The 13,050-nt window shown below is 54.4% G+C and overlaps 1 long non-coding RNA gene across 2 annotated transcripts; it reads left to right on the top strand.

Annotated features, from left to right (window-relative positions):
- The first annotated feature begins 677 nt into the window (after positions 1-677).
- Positions 678-13,050, top strand: LOC135978877 (uncharacterized). 2 transcript variants are annotated; one of them, XR_010596235.1, is made up of 3 exons: positions 678-949; positions 2,120-2,233; positions 6,660-13,050. It is a non-coding gene; the product is annotated as an uncharacterized LOC135978877 (long non-coding RNA). The 2 variants fall into 2 exon arrangements; XR_010596234.1 differs by lacking the exon at positions 678-949 and having other exon boundaries at positions 1,656-2,233.

The raw sequence follows: 13,050 nt of genomic DNA, 5'->3' as shown, positions 1-13,050 counted from the left end.
CCCTCCCCAAAGTCTCCGCCCCCTCCCCTGCTTCCCGCGAATATTTGATTCGCGGGAAGCCTGAAGCAGGTAAGGGGGGGTGTGGGGGGAGGAGGCGCGGCCCAGGCTGGCCCCCCGGCATTTCCAGCCTGGGTCAGCTCGGGCCCTGGGGTGCCGGCCCCGGCCGACCACCCCCGGCCCGCCCAGCACTGCCGGCCCCCGGCGGCCCGGCGCACCCCCCCGGCTCCCGGCCCCCCGCGGGCCCGGCTTCCCGCCGGCCCAGCTGACCGGCTCCCCGCGGGCCCGGCTGACCCGGCTCCCCGGGGGCCTGGTGGACCCGGCTCCCCGCCGGCCCGGCTCCCCGCGGGCCCGGCCGACCCGGCTCCCCGCGGGCCCGGCTCCCCGCGGGCCCGGCCGACCCAGCTCCCCGCGGGCCCGGCTCCCCGCGGGCCCGGCCGACCCGGCTCCCCGCCAGCCCGGCTCCCCGCCGGCCCGGCCGACCCAGCTCCCGGCCGGCCCGGCTGACCGGCTCCCCGCGGGCCGGCTGACCTCCCGATTTTCCCCCCGGACGGGGATTTGAGCCCCCAAAAGCCGGACATGTCCGGGAAAATCCGGACGTATGGTAACCCTACGGGTGGGGGTGTGGGGTCTGGGAGGGATTAGGGTACAGGAGGGGATTCCGACCTGGGGTAGGGGGTTGGGGTGCCGGGTGTGAGGTCTGGGAGGGAATTTGGGTGTGGGAGGGGGTTCCAACCTGGGGCAGGGTTTCTGGGTGCGAGCTCCAGCCAGGCGGCACTTACCTCAGCCAGCTCCTGATCAATGGCACACGGGTGCTAATGCAGGCTCCTGACCCCTGGTCTCCCTCCGCTGGCAGGCTCTGAGCAAGGCCTGCGCCGAGAACATGGATGACGAGCTCTCGATCCTGCTGACAGCACCCCCCAGCACAGACAAACTCCAGCACATCTTGGAGGTGAGCAGAATGGGGAGGGGCAGCAGGGGTTTTACCTTAGCCCTGGGGACTCCTAGAAAGAAGAGACTGGAAAATCCATGTTTCTATTGGATCCTTCCGAGTATGCATTCGTGATATAAACTCACTGGGTGACCTTGGGGTAACTCACTTCCCCCTTACGGCATCAGTCTTCTCCACTATCAAATCTACACTGGGGAAGAAGGACAGAAGCCCCGACAATCACCTTCACCTCTGGGTGTCTGGTCCTGGGAGCCGAAACCAACTGGACTATCTGCCCCATCTCCTAAACTGCCCTGTCTTTCCCTCCTAGGGCCTGGTCCTTAGTGCTCAACCTGGCCCCTTCCCAGCTTGTCCCTGACCTTTAAAGGACTCTCCAAGCCCCTCCCATGCCTGCTTCCCTTGGGGTCTCTCTCCTGGCTGAGCACAGGCTGCCCTTCTATCTCTCAGCAGGCCTGGGTCCTAATCACAGGCTGCGTCTTGTCACGTGACCCCCACACTTATTCCCTTCACCCTAGGGAGCTGCATCACCTGGGCCAGGTGCAGTTGAGCTCCAACCCCTTTCCTGGCCATCTCACCCTGGGACAGGTTGAAACTGGAAACCTGTGGGTAACAGTAACTGGTTGCTCGCAAAGGTGCTGAAGACACAATGGAAGAGGAAATCCTTTGGCCTGGATTGAAATTATTCCGACTGAAAGTGAATGAGAGAAAATAGGCCCAGAGTTCTCTTCCTAGCAGCAGAAAATGTAGCGATTGATAGAGGTTCAGGTCAGAAAGGACCATTATGTGCATCTAGTCGCCCCTCCTGTATAACTCAGGGCCTAGAATGTGACCAAGTGGTTCCTTCAGCCAACCATAGCATGGGACTGAGCCAGAGCATGTCTTTTGGAACGACATCCACATGCAGGAGGGCCAGCTGGCTACCAGAAAATCTCTCTTCTGCAGTGACGTGGGGTTAAGGGACACGGGGGAAAAGACATGGAGGCTGTGACTAAACTTAGAGCAGCAAGGCCAGGAAAACCAGGGTTAGGTCCCAGGCCTGGCTATCAGATCTACTGTTTTCTATTCCTGGCTTTGGGACCATGAGCGAGTCTCTGCACCGCTGGGTGCCTCGGTTTCCCCAGCTATCAAATGGAGCTAATCAAGGTTTTGTTTGTTCTCCCCATTTTACAGGGTGGGAAACCGAGACACAGTTGGGACCTGTCTACACTACAGGTCTGTCGTGCGTTTGTAATCTGCTGACCCCCACATGTTGTTCAGAGCCTATGGACAACACAGCTCCTAAAGGTACGTTTGTTCTGTGCTTATCCCCTATGTACCAGCAGGGCTGGACAGCATTTCTCACTGTGATGTGGGGAGCAGGTCCTGGGTACTAAGGGTCTGAAGAAGCTCTCAAGGACTAATTTTTTAAAATAATTGTTATCAATGAATTGGGAGAAAACATACAATCACTGCGGATAAGATTGGGGGGTGACAAAATACAGGCAGAGTGGTAATTCCTGATGGGGAGAGGGCAGTGATACAGAGCGATCTGGCTCATTCGGCCAGCTGGACCCATTCAAAGAAAACAAGTTTGAGCAGAGCCCAATGCAAGGTCCTATGCGTGGCAACAAGGCACGCCGGCCACACCTCCAGAATGGGGACGTGTATCCAGGAAAGCAGTGACTCTGAAAAGGATTTAGGGGCCAGAGTGGAGAAGCCACTCAACATGAGCTCCCAGTGTGATGCTGTGGTGAACAGGGCTAAAGCCATCATTAGACGAAGGAGCAGAGCCGTGAGTAGGATAGGGAGGTGACACAGCAGCAGTGAGACTGCTATTGGAATACTGCCTCCAGTGTTGGTGTCCTCCTTTGAAAAAGATGGTCCTAGAAATTGGAGCTGGGGCAGCAAAGAGCCACCAAATGTTCTGAGGGCTGGAGAAAAATGCCTTCTAGTGAGCTATTGAAAGAGCTCAACCTGTTTAGCTTATCAAAAGAAGATTGAAGGGGACTTCATTGAAGTGTTGATGTGCCTTAATGGAGAGAAAATACTGGGGATTAAAGGGCTCTCTAGTCTAGCAGAGAAAGGCAGAACAAGACCCAATGGCTGGAAGGTGAAAAGAGACAAATTCCTATGACAAATAAGGCACAAATATTCAACAGCGAGGATGATTGAACACAGGAAGAAGCTACCAAGGAAAGTGGTGGATTCTCCATCTCTTGATGTCATTAATAAAGACTAGATGCCTTTCCGGAATGTGTTTGCCCCAAAAGTAGCTATTGTGATAGACAGGAGGCCTGTGATATGCAGGGGGTCAGATTAGATGCTCTAACTGTCTCTTCTGGCCATAAAGTCTACTCATTTCTGAGAAACCGAGTGTAGCATTGGGAGCAGCTTGTGATGTTTTACTGTCTAGCCGGCTTGCTTCCTAGAATGAACACTCATTGAGCGGGGTGATCCCCAGAGAGTAGCTCAAACCTCCAAAGTGTCTGCCCTGTGGCAGGACATTAACACTGCAGGGGAGGGGTGGGTGTGGCAGTGACATCACAAAGGCCTTTTGCAGGACCTCGGCCTATTGGCCAAAGGTGCAGGGGAGGTGGTGACCTCACAGAGGGATGCTGACATCAGCCAGGCAGGACAGGGGCGCAGGGCCAAGGAAACCTCAGAGACCCCTGTGGCTTTGCTTCAGCAAGTCTCCTCTCGAGATCTCTCTTTGAGGTCTGAGAGAGTATTTGGGTTCGTGTATGTGAGCACCAGGAGGAACCTCGTTTGAGTTTTCTCCTTTCTTTTTCCTGATTTCATTAGAAATCTGACGTCCCTGTTTAGAAGGTAAGAGCCTCCGAGAGGTTTGGAACCTGTTCAGTCTGCTGCATCTGGCTCCAGCTGAATTTTAGGCATGGAAAACACTAGCTTAAGGTGGCCAAATTTTATTCCCCACCTGGGATTTTGTCCCTTAGAATCTCTGGGGACATTAAGGTTTGTCCTTTTTCTTTTACCTTTTCCTCTATCCCTCCCTCCTTTCTTTTCATCTCTTACTTCTTTTGTCCTTTCCCTGTTCCCCTCCCACCACCAGGAGGGGTGTGTGTGTGTCATGGGGGTTGCTCTACAACTCCCATTGTGGGAGGTCCACCGAAAAATGTGGGGCTGAAATAGTGCTCAGACAGTGATCCCCAGCGGTGACCTGGGCCATCCTTTGGGCTCTCTGGTGAGAACCCTCATCCTCCCGCCCCTCGGTCTCTACCCTGATTGGCTGAGCAGGGGGTTATTGACAGGGAGGAGACTCAGGTCCCTGTTGTTTTCTTTTAAGACCAAGTAAATAGTCATAACCAGTCATATGTTCGACAAATTTTGCTGCGTCTCTGCAGTTCATTATTTTCTCTAACATTCCAGTTCTCCTAAAATACTTGCTGAATAATTACTATGAACTCTTGCTGGTCTGGAACTCACTTGAGAGCACTTTATTCAGGTCATTCAATGTCTGAAATTCAAGATCCGATGGTTAGTTTGAAAATCAGGGCTCTTGGGTCCTATTCCCAACTCTGCCACGGACTGGCTGTGTGACCTAAGACAAGTCAATTCTCCTTTCTCAGCCTCAGCTTCTCCCTCTTTCAAGTAGGGATAACAATCCGCCCTATTTACCTCCCGGCAGGTGGAGAATGGGGATCTATTGGAGAGTGTCACTAGGAGCAGTGCATAAGATGAGGTGTCCTATCCTGTTTACTCAGATCAGATTAGGACATAATAGAATGGCTGAAATAGTCTATTTTATTTGTATTTTATTATGTTGCAATTGTTAAAAGCAGCACCTACTTAGCTCAGACTGAAACATCTTATCTAATTTTTGAGATCTAAGTATCTCCTCTTTGTGTAGCTCAAACCTCCAAAGTGTCTGCCCTGTGGCAGGACATTAACACTGCAGGGGAGGAGTGGGTGTGGCAGTGACATCACAAAGGCCTTTTGCAGGACCTCAGCCTATTGGTCAAAGGTGCTGGGGAGGTGGTGATCTCACAGAGAGATGCTGACATCAGCCAGGCAGGACAGGGGCGCAGGGCCAGGGAAACCTCAGAGTCCCCTGTAGCTTTGCTTCAGCAAGTCTCCTTCTCGAGGTCTCTCTTTGAGGACTGAGAGAGTATTTAGGTTCATGTACATGAGCGCCAGGAGGAACCTCTTTTGAGTTTTCTCTTTTCTTTTTCCTGATTTTACTAGAAAACAGACGTCCCTGTTTAGAAGGTAAGAGCCTCCGAGAGGTTTGGAACCTGTTCAGTCTGATGCATCTGGCGCCAGCTGAATTCTAGGCATGGAAAACACTAGCTTAAGGTGGTCGAATTTTATTCCTCACCTGGGATTTTGTCCCTTAGAATCACTGGGGACATTAGGGTTTGTTCTTTTTGTTTTACCTTTTCCTCCATCCCTTCCTCCTTTCTCTTCATCTCTTAAGTCTTCTGTCCTTTCCTCTGTTCCCCTCCCACCACCAGGAGGACTCTGTGTGTGTGTCGTGGGGGGTGCTCTGCAGTGGGAACAGGGACAATTCTCCAACTTTGGGCAGTCGAGAGCCTGGGTGAGATAAGGGGCGTTAAAGCCCTTTGTGAAGGAGAAAGGGGAGTTTCACGGTGTTGAGCACCAAGGAATTCTAAACTTTGCTAAAACATCTAGTCTGCAGAAACCAGAAATGGTTGGGGCCACATTGTAACCATTGTCTTTTTTAAGCCCATTGAGGGATGTGAGTCCCACCCTTTTAGGTATCTGGGGTGCTGGGAGAAGAGAAGAGGTGCCTGTCTCCATTTTATGGCCTCAACAAACTAAGTGCTGTGCCCCAGTTCTCGTCAGAGATCCCTGAAAAAGAACGTCTTCCCATCCATTAACATACCTGGAAAGATACTGGAACCCCTTATTAAACAATCAGTTTGTCAGCACCTACAGGACAATTTGGTTCTTAGGACTAGTGAGCATGGACTTGTCAAGAACAAATCATTCCAAACCAATCCTAGCTCCTTCTTTGGCAGGGTTACGGGCCTAGTGAAGTAAACAGTAGATGTGATCCATCTTGGTGTTAATAAGGACATTCTCACAAACAAACTAGGGAGATGTGGTCTAGATGCAATTAGTATAATATGTGTGCACAGATGGTTGCAAGCCCGTACTCCAACAGCCCAGAACCAAACACTCCTTCTCCTGGGCAGTGCGCTCCGACCTCTAATGGTCAGATGCTGCTTAGCACTGTCAGAGCAGCTTTTGCTGGGGGATTCTCCCAGCACTTTCCAATAGTGGGAAAGTATGAAATCCCCATTTGACTGCTGGGGACAGAGCCTAGAGCGGGGAGCAACTTACCCAAAGTCCCACAGGTCAATAGGAAACTCAGGCGCAGGGCTGGGAGTCACTGCCCCTCCCACTCCCAGGTCACCGCCCAAGGGTGGCTCCTCTGGCAGAGGTGCGGGGAAGGGTCACTCTCTCCTGGCTGGGCTGTTCTTTTCACTCCAGTAACATTGCAACGGCTTTGGGGAGAGGCTCACTCCCAGGATCAGATACAGGAGGGGCAGCAGGGTCCAGGGAACAGGGGCTATTCCTGCCCTGCCACTGTCTGTCTGAGAAACCTTGGCCTTGTCATTCCCTGGCTCGGTGCCTCAGTTTCCATTCTCGCCAGCCTGTGCCTATTTCCCTGCAGTTTCACCTGCGTGTTGGTGCCAGTCCCATCCCCGCACTGCACAGTCTAATACCGGCTCCTCTCTCTTGCCAGCACTATGACACCTGCCGTGGAGCCAGAGCTGGAGACCCACCTCCTCCGAGCTGCCCTGCACGCCGTCTTCACCCTGGGCATGGAGAAGGACACCACCCAAGTGCAGGTAGATCATGCTAAAGTCATGGATTGAAGAGCCAGCTGTCATCCTGCCATGAGTCCTTGCTAATTGCCTGCAGTGGGATGTGAATGAGAGAGGCCAGGATATGTGTTTGGGGGTCTCACCAGTGTTTCCCAGAGACCCCACTTCCCATCCTGTGGCAGGTGTAGCCCCACTTTCCCTAACTCTGACCCATGGCTCTCCCTTGCTTTCAGGATCTGCCTAGGGTCTTGCCAGACCTCCTGGATGCCATGCTGGGGAACCTGCTGGCAGAGTCCCCAGACACCGACAGGCTCCAGTACATCTTGGAGGTGAGCCCGATGAGAGAGGTGGGGACAATTTTACCTTCACTCTTAGATCCATTTTCCAGTCTGTCCTCCTAGCCGGGCCCCAAGTGGGCATCCTTGGTCAGGGCAGTCAGTGCAATGCCTCCTTTCCCCACAGCACATTAACTACTAGATCGTGTCCACGGTGCCGCGAGAGAGAGCCAGGGCCGTTAAGAGCAGCACTGCCCTGCTCAGATTCACCATCACCCTCCCTGAGTTTGACGTAAGTGACCTCTGACCCCAGCTTCCTGACTCCAGGCGTAGGTGATCTGGCTCCGACGGGCTGTAGGATCTGCTGCTGCAGGGGCTGTGGGTTAGGAGTGTTCCTCTTGGGGAGGCAGAGTCAGAGCAGAGAGTGAGCCTGGCTTGAGTCAAGTTCTTCTTGTCCTAGTTAAGTGGTGACTCTGGGCTTTTAAGGGGACTGTGCTCCAGGTTCATGCCTCCCTGTCATCCTGGAGCAGCTGGGGAAGCAAGTCCTCATGGAGGGCCCTGCAGAGGGGCTGAGGGGAAGGAGAGTCCTGGCCCGGGGGGGACTGGGAGCTGACAGGAAAATGCTGATGGAGTCCCCTCTCCCTCTCCCGTCCATTAGAACTCAGCGGAATTCCCCAGGATGGGTCACCACATGGCACAGCTAGCTCTGTCCGTCAGTGACCCAGCCAAGGACATCAGCCGGCAGGCCAGGGAGGGGGTTTACCGGCTCTACCAGCTGCTGCTGCACCAGAGGAGTAAGGAACCCAGCTGGGAAATGGCACCCGCTAGAAGAGTGAGACTGGGACCCCAGCCAATTTCTCTCAGATTGACCCCGGCTGGAGGATGAGTCTCTCTATCTCTTTCTGTGTTCCACACCACGCCCTGCAATTCTGTTGGGCCGGGCACGCAGCGAGGACTCTGCCCACTGTGCAGCCACCAATGGGATTGGAAGGACACAAGCCCTGCAACCAGAAGGACAAATGTGTGTGTGTGTGTCTCTCTCCCTGTCACCTACTCCCTCCTGGGGGAAACCCAGCAGCTGATGGGGGACAAGGTGAGCAGCTGCATTAGACTCAGGAGATTGGGGCGCGGCCCAGGCCTCATTCCCATCCTGTGGCCATTCGCTGGCCTGGCACAAGAAGCCTGGTGGGGAATGAAAGGGAGAGCAGGTGCTCCTGGGAAGGGAGATGAATTCACCTCCATGAGCAGGAGCGAGCCAGCTTGTCCCCGGAGCAGCTCCAGCCAGCTCTTTAGCCAGGCTAATTAATGACAAGCTTTGCCTCATCCCAGACTTATGTTCTTAGGACAGGGTGCTGTCGCTCTTGGGAAGGGCAGGAGAGTCCCCCAAGTGCCCTCTGCGAGACTCTCCTGTCCCACAGGGCCGCACCCAATTCCTAGTGGTCTGGTGTCTGTGTCACCCGAGCCACCACCCAGAGTTGCTCCCATCACTGGCAGCCTGGGAGGCCAAGGACTGACGGGTGATGGCGTCTGACCAGGCAGGGCTGAGGCACATGGGCAGGGGACGCTTGCCCTGCTGCTGGCAAGGCTGGACCCGTTCTGGAGAGAACAGGAGGATTCAGTCAGCAGTAGGGTTACCATGTCTAATAAATAAAAAAAGAGGACCCTCCACGGGCCCTGGCCCCGCCCATTTTCCCACCCCTAGCCCCGCCCCAACTCCGCTCCTTCCCCGCCCTAACTCCGCCCCCTCCTCCCTCCCACTCCCAGCCATGGGGAGAGGGCTGCCACAGCGCTACCGGCTTCACGGTTTGCCGTGCAGCCCCCAGACCCTGCGCCCCCGGCCGGCACTTCCCCAGCGCAGCTGGAGCACGGGAGGGGAAGCGCCCACCCGGTAGCGCTGGCTCGTGCAGCTCGGCTCTTAAAGTCTGAGAGGGGAGGAGCGGAGCAGCTCAGCTGGAGCCCGGGAAGGGAAGTGCCTGGCCGGCGGCTCGGGGTCTGGAGGAAGGGGGGGTGCTGCCCGAAGCAAGTAGCGCTGGCTCGGGCAGCTCGGCTCTTAAAGTCTGAGAGGGGAGGAGCGGAGCAGAGCAGCCGCGGGAGAGGAAGTACCCGGCCAGCATTTTCCCGGACATGTTTGGCTTTTCGGCAATTCCCCCCGGACGGGGGTTTGATTGCCGAAAAGCAGGACATGTCCGGGAAAAAACGGACGTATGGTAACCCTAGTCAGCAGGGGCTGCCGATCCGTCCCATTCACCAGGGCTGCCATCCTGCGGCTTCAGCATTACTGGCTGGGGTGACTTGGGGAAAGGTCTCAACCTCCCCACATCCCACTTCACTGCTGCCAGAATCCCTCCTGCCCCCCCCCCCCGCTACAGTCCCCTCCCTACCCAACCTGCATGGGGCTGGAGGAGAGGGGTCTGAGAACTTGAGCTGTGGATTGGAGGTGGAACAGCTGTCAGGGGCACTGAGGGGGAAGTGGCAGGAGCTCCCCGTACAAGGAAGGGGGTTGCCACTGGAGGTCACTAGGAAGGACAACAAGACTCCATCCTGGGGGTCAGGAGGGGAAATCCATCCCTCAGAGGTGGGCAGAGGCTGGGTGGAAATGCTGCTGGTTCCAGGGGCCGTTAATCCCCCCTGATTCCTCGGAGGCGTCTGAGTCTCAGACAGGTTCTCATTCCCTTGCAGCAGGAGGACGTCACGGCCAATGTGATGCGCCAGCTCCGTATCATGCGGCACTTGCGCCAGGTGCCCGAGGAGCTGCAGGGCCTGTGCCTCCCAGGACACCAGCAACTCCCGCTCTCTGCTGCAGGTACTGCTCTGGCTCTCTGTAAATGGGGAGCTAGTGGAAGGGGAAATGGAGCCCCCTGGCACTCACAGAAACCCTCTCCCCTCTCTGTGGAGCAGGGTCCTTTCCTCTGCCCCCAAATTCCTTCATCTGGGACAGGAGCTCTTTCCCTCACACCCATTCCCCTCCCCTCTTTCCTTGATCTACCCCCATCCCATTCCCCCTGCGCCCAGGCAGAGCTCTGCCTGCCCCATATGGTGCAGAAAGGCCTGTGATATGTAGGGGATCAGATTAGGTGCTCTAACTGTCTCTTCTGCCCATAAATTCTACTCATTTCTGAGAAACCGAGTGTAGCATTGGGAGCAGCCTCTGCTGTTTTACTGTCTAGCCGGCTTGCTTCCTAGAATGAACACTCATTGAGTGGGGTGATCCACAGAGAGTAGCTCAAACCTCCAAAGGGTCTGGCCTGTGGCAGGACATTAGCACTGCAGGGGATGGGTGGGTGTGACAGTGACATCACAAAGGCCTTTTGCAGGACCTCCGCCTATTGGTCAAAGGTGGTGACCTCACAGAGAGATGCTGACATCAGCCAGGCAGGACAGGGGCTCAGGACCAGGGAAACCTCTGAGTCCCCTGTAGCTTTCCTTCAGCAAGTCTCCTTCTCGAGGTCTCTCTTTGAGGACTGAGAGAGTATTAGGGGTCACGTACGTGAGCGCCAGGAGGAACCTCTTTTGAGTTTTCTCCTTTCTTTTTCCTGATTTTACTAGAAAACTGACGTCCCTGTTTAGAAGGTAAGAGCCTCCGAGAGGTTTGGAACTTGTTCAGTCTGATCCATCTGTTCCACAAGTCCTTCAGTCCAATCCACTTCCCTAACTAATTTCCTTAATTTTTTAAAGTTAGCCCTTTTGAAAAAAAAAACCCTAGTCACAGATCTATTTTTGTTTACCCTTCCATTTAGTTTAAACTGAATTAGCTCACGATCGCTCAAATGAAGGCTGTCCCCTACAACCATTTCTTCTAAGAGATCCTCACTACTCACCAAAACCAAATCTAAAATGGCATCCCCTCTTGTTGGTTCAGCAACTACTTGGTGAAGGAATCCATCAGCTATCACATCTAGGAAAATCTGAGCCCTATTATATTACTAGCACTTGTCCTCCAGTCTATATCTGGGAAGTTAAAATCTCCCATGATCACACAATTCCCATTAGTATTTACTTCATTAAAAACATTGAAGAGGTCTCGATCCCTATCCAAATCAGACTCCAGTTCTAACAGACAGCAACCCCCCCCCCCCCCCCGAAAGGCAGAGATAGAGCCCAGGAATCGAGATGGTGGGGAAATTTCATTGAAACCGTTTCTGACCGAAAATCCTATTCAAACTAAACCAGTTTGTTTCTTGAAATCATAACAAGTGGCAATGAAAATTCTTTGTCACAATGTGTTAAATTGTCTCGTCGCACTCAAAGAGGAGACACTTAGATCTCAAAAATTAGATAAGATGCTTCAGTCTGAGCTAAGTAGATGCTGATCTTAACAATTGCAAAATAATACAATACAAATAAAATAAACTATTTCAGCCATTCTATTATGTCCTAATCTGATCTGAGTAAACATGATAGGACACCTCATCTTATGCACTGCTCCTAGTGACACTCTCCAATAGACCCAGCAGTCCTTATTTCCAGGCCCCTTAACTAACCACTGCTGCACACTCCCTCCCACAGCTGGCAATTACAACCAATCATGTCCGGTCCCCCTGCTTTGAGAGGGAGTGTGCTCCGCTGGAGAGACTTCCCTCACGGATCACAGGGGGAACTCAATCCTGCCAACGATGCCAATCATAAATGAATCTACTCATCGTTAGGTGCCCCCCGGCAGCCAGGCATGGCATCACAGCCCTCTCGCTGGGCTAGCGTCCCCCATCCATGGTCGCTCCAGCACCACGGCAGTTTCTCTGCCTGGTAACTCCGGCCAGGTCACCACCTTTAGTCCACCCTTCTGGAGCCCAGCTTGCCTCACACTAAAAGTCCAAAGAGGTCTTTCCACAGACAGAAGTCCTTCTGCCATCGCTGGGGCATTTGCTCTGCCTGTAGCCCCCTTGCTGGGCTTGGGAACCCTCTCCAGGTGCGTGTACGCCGCCTCCTCTGGGGCCGGTAGGGGAACCCAGTCCCACCCTGACATTGATAGCAGCTCAGGGCCCTGGACCCAACAGCTAGGTCTGCACCTTTCTCTTTGCTGCACTTTTCCAACCTCTCTTCTCAAGTTCCCCTCCAGGCTTTCCTTGCTGCTCTGAACTTCCTACCTCGTTCTTAATCCTGTTGCTACCCCAGCTGGGCTGTATCACCACTGAAGTCTGGCTCTTTACGGGGGCGGATATGGTGCCTCTCAGTTCGGGCTCATTCTATAATCAGCTTTCTGTGAGTGCCGGGGGGCTCCATTTCCCCTTCCACTAGCTCCCCATTTACAGAGAGCCAGAGCAGTACCTGCAGCAGGGAGCGGGAGTTGCTGGTGGCCGCAGAGGCACAGGCCCTGCAGTGCCTCGGGCACCTGGCACAAGTGCCGCATGATACGGAGCTGGCGCATCACATTGGCCGTGACGTCCTCCTGCTGCAAGGGAACGAGAACCTGTCTGAGACTCAGACGCCTCGGAGGAATCAGGGGGGATTAACGGCCCCTGGAACCAGCAGCATTTCCACCCAGCCCCTGCCCACCTCTGAGGGATGGATTCCCCCTCCTGATCCCCAGGATGGAGTCTTGTCCTTCCTAGTGACCTCCACTGGCAACCCCCCTCCTTGTACGGGGAGCTCCTGCCACCTCCCCCTCAGTGCCCCTGACAGCTGTTCCACCTCCAATCCACAGCTCAAGTTCTCAGACCCCTCTTCTCCAGCCCCACCCAGGTTGGGTAGGGAGGGGACTGTAGCGGGGGGGGGGGGAAGGAGGGATTCTGGCAGCAGTGAAGTGGGATGTGGGGAGGTTGAGACCTTTCCCCAAGTCACCCCAGCCACTAATGCTGAAGCCGCAGGATGGCAGCCCTGGTGAATGGGACGGATCGGCAGCCCCTGCTGACTGAATCCTCCTGTTCTCTCCAGCAGGGCCGGCTTTAGGAAGGGCGGGGCCCAATTCAAACATTTTTGGCGGGGCCCCGGCAGGGATGACAAAGAAAATAATGTAAAAAAAAGCCTTTCATTTCTTCCATGTATTATTTACTTTCCATAACTGTATAAATAATAAAATTATACATTAAGTACATTG

This window comes from Chrysemys picta, unplaced genomic scaffold (assembly GCF_011386835.1).
Source record: "Chrysemys picta bellii isolate R12L10 unplaced genomic scaffold, ASM1138683v2 scaf498, whole genome shotgun sequence".
NCBI lineage: Eukaryota > Metazoa > Chordata > Testudines > Emydidae > Chrysemys > Chrysemys picta.
Note: the sequence above shows the minus strand (reverse complement) of the source record. Positions and strands in the feature narration are given on the sequence as shown.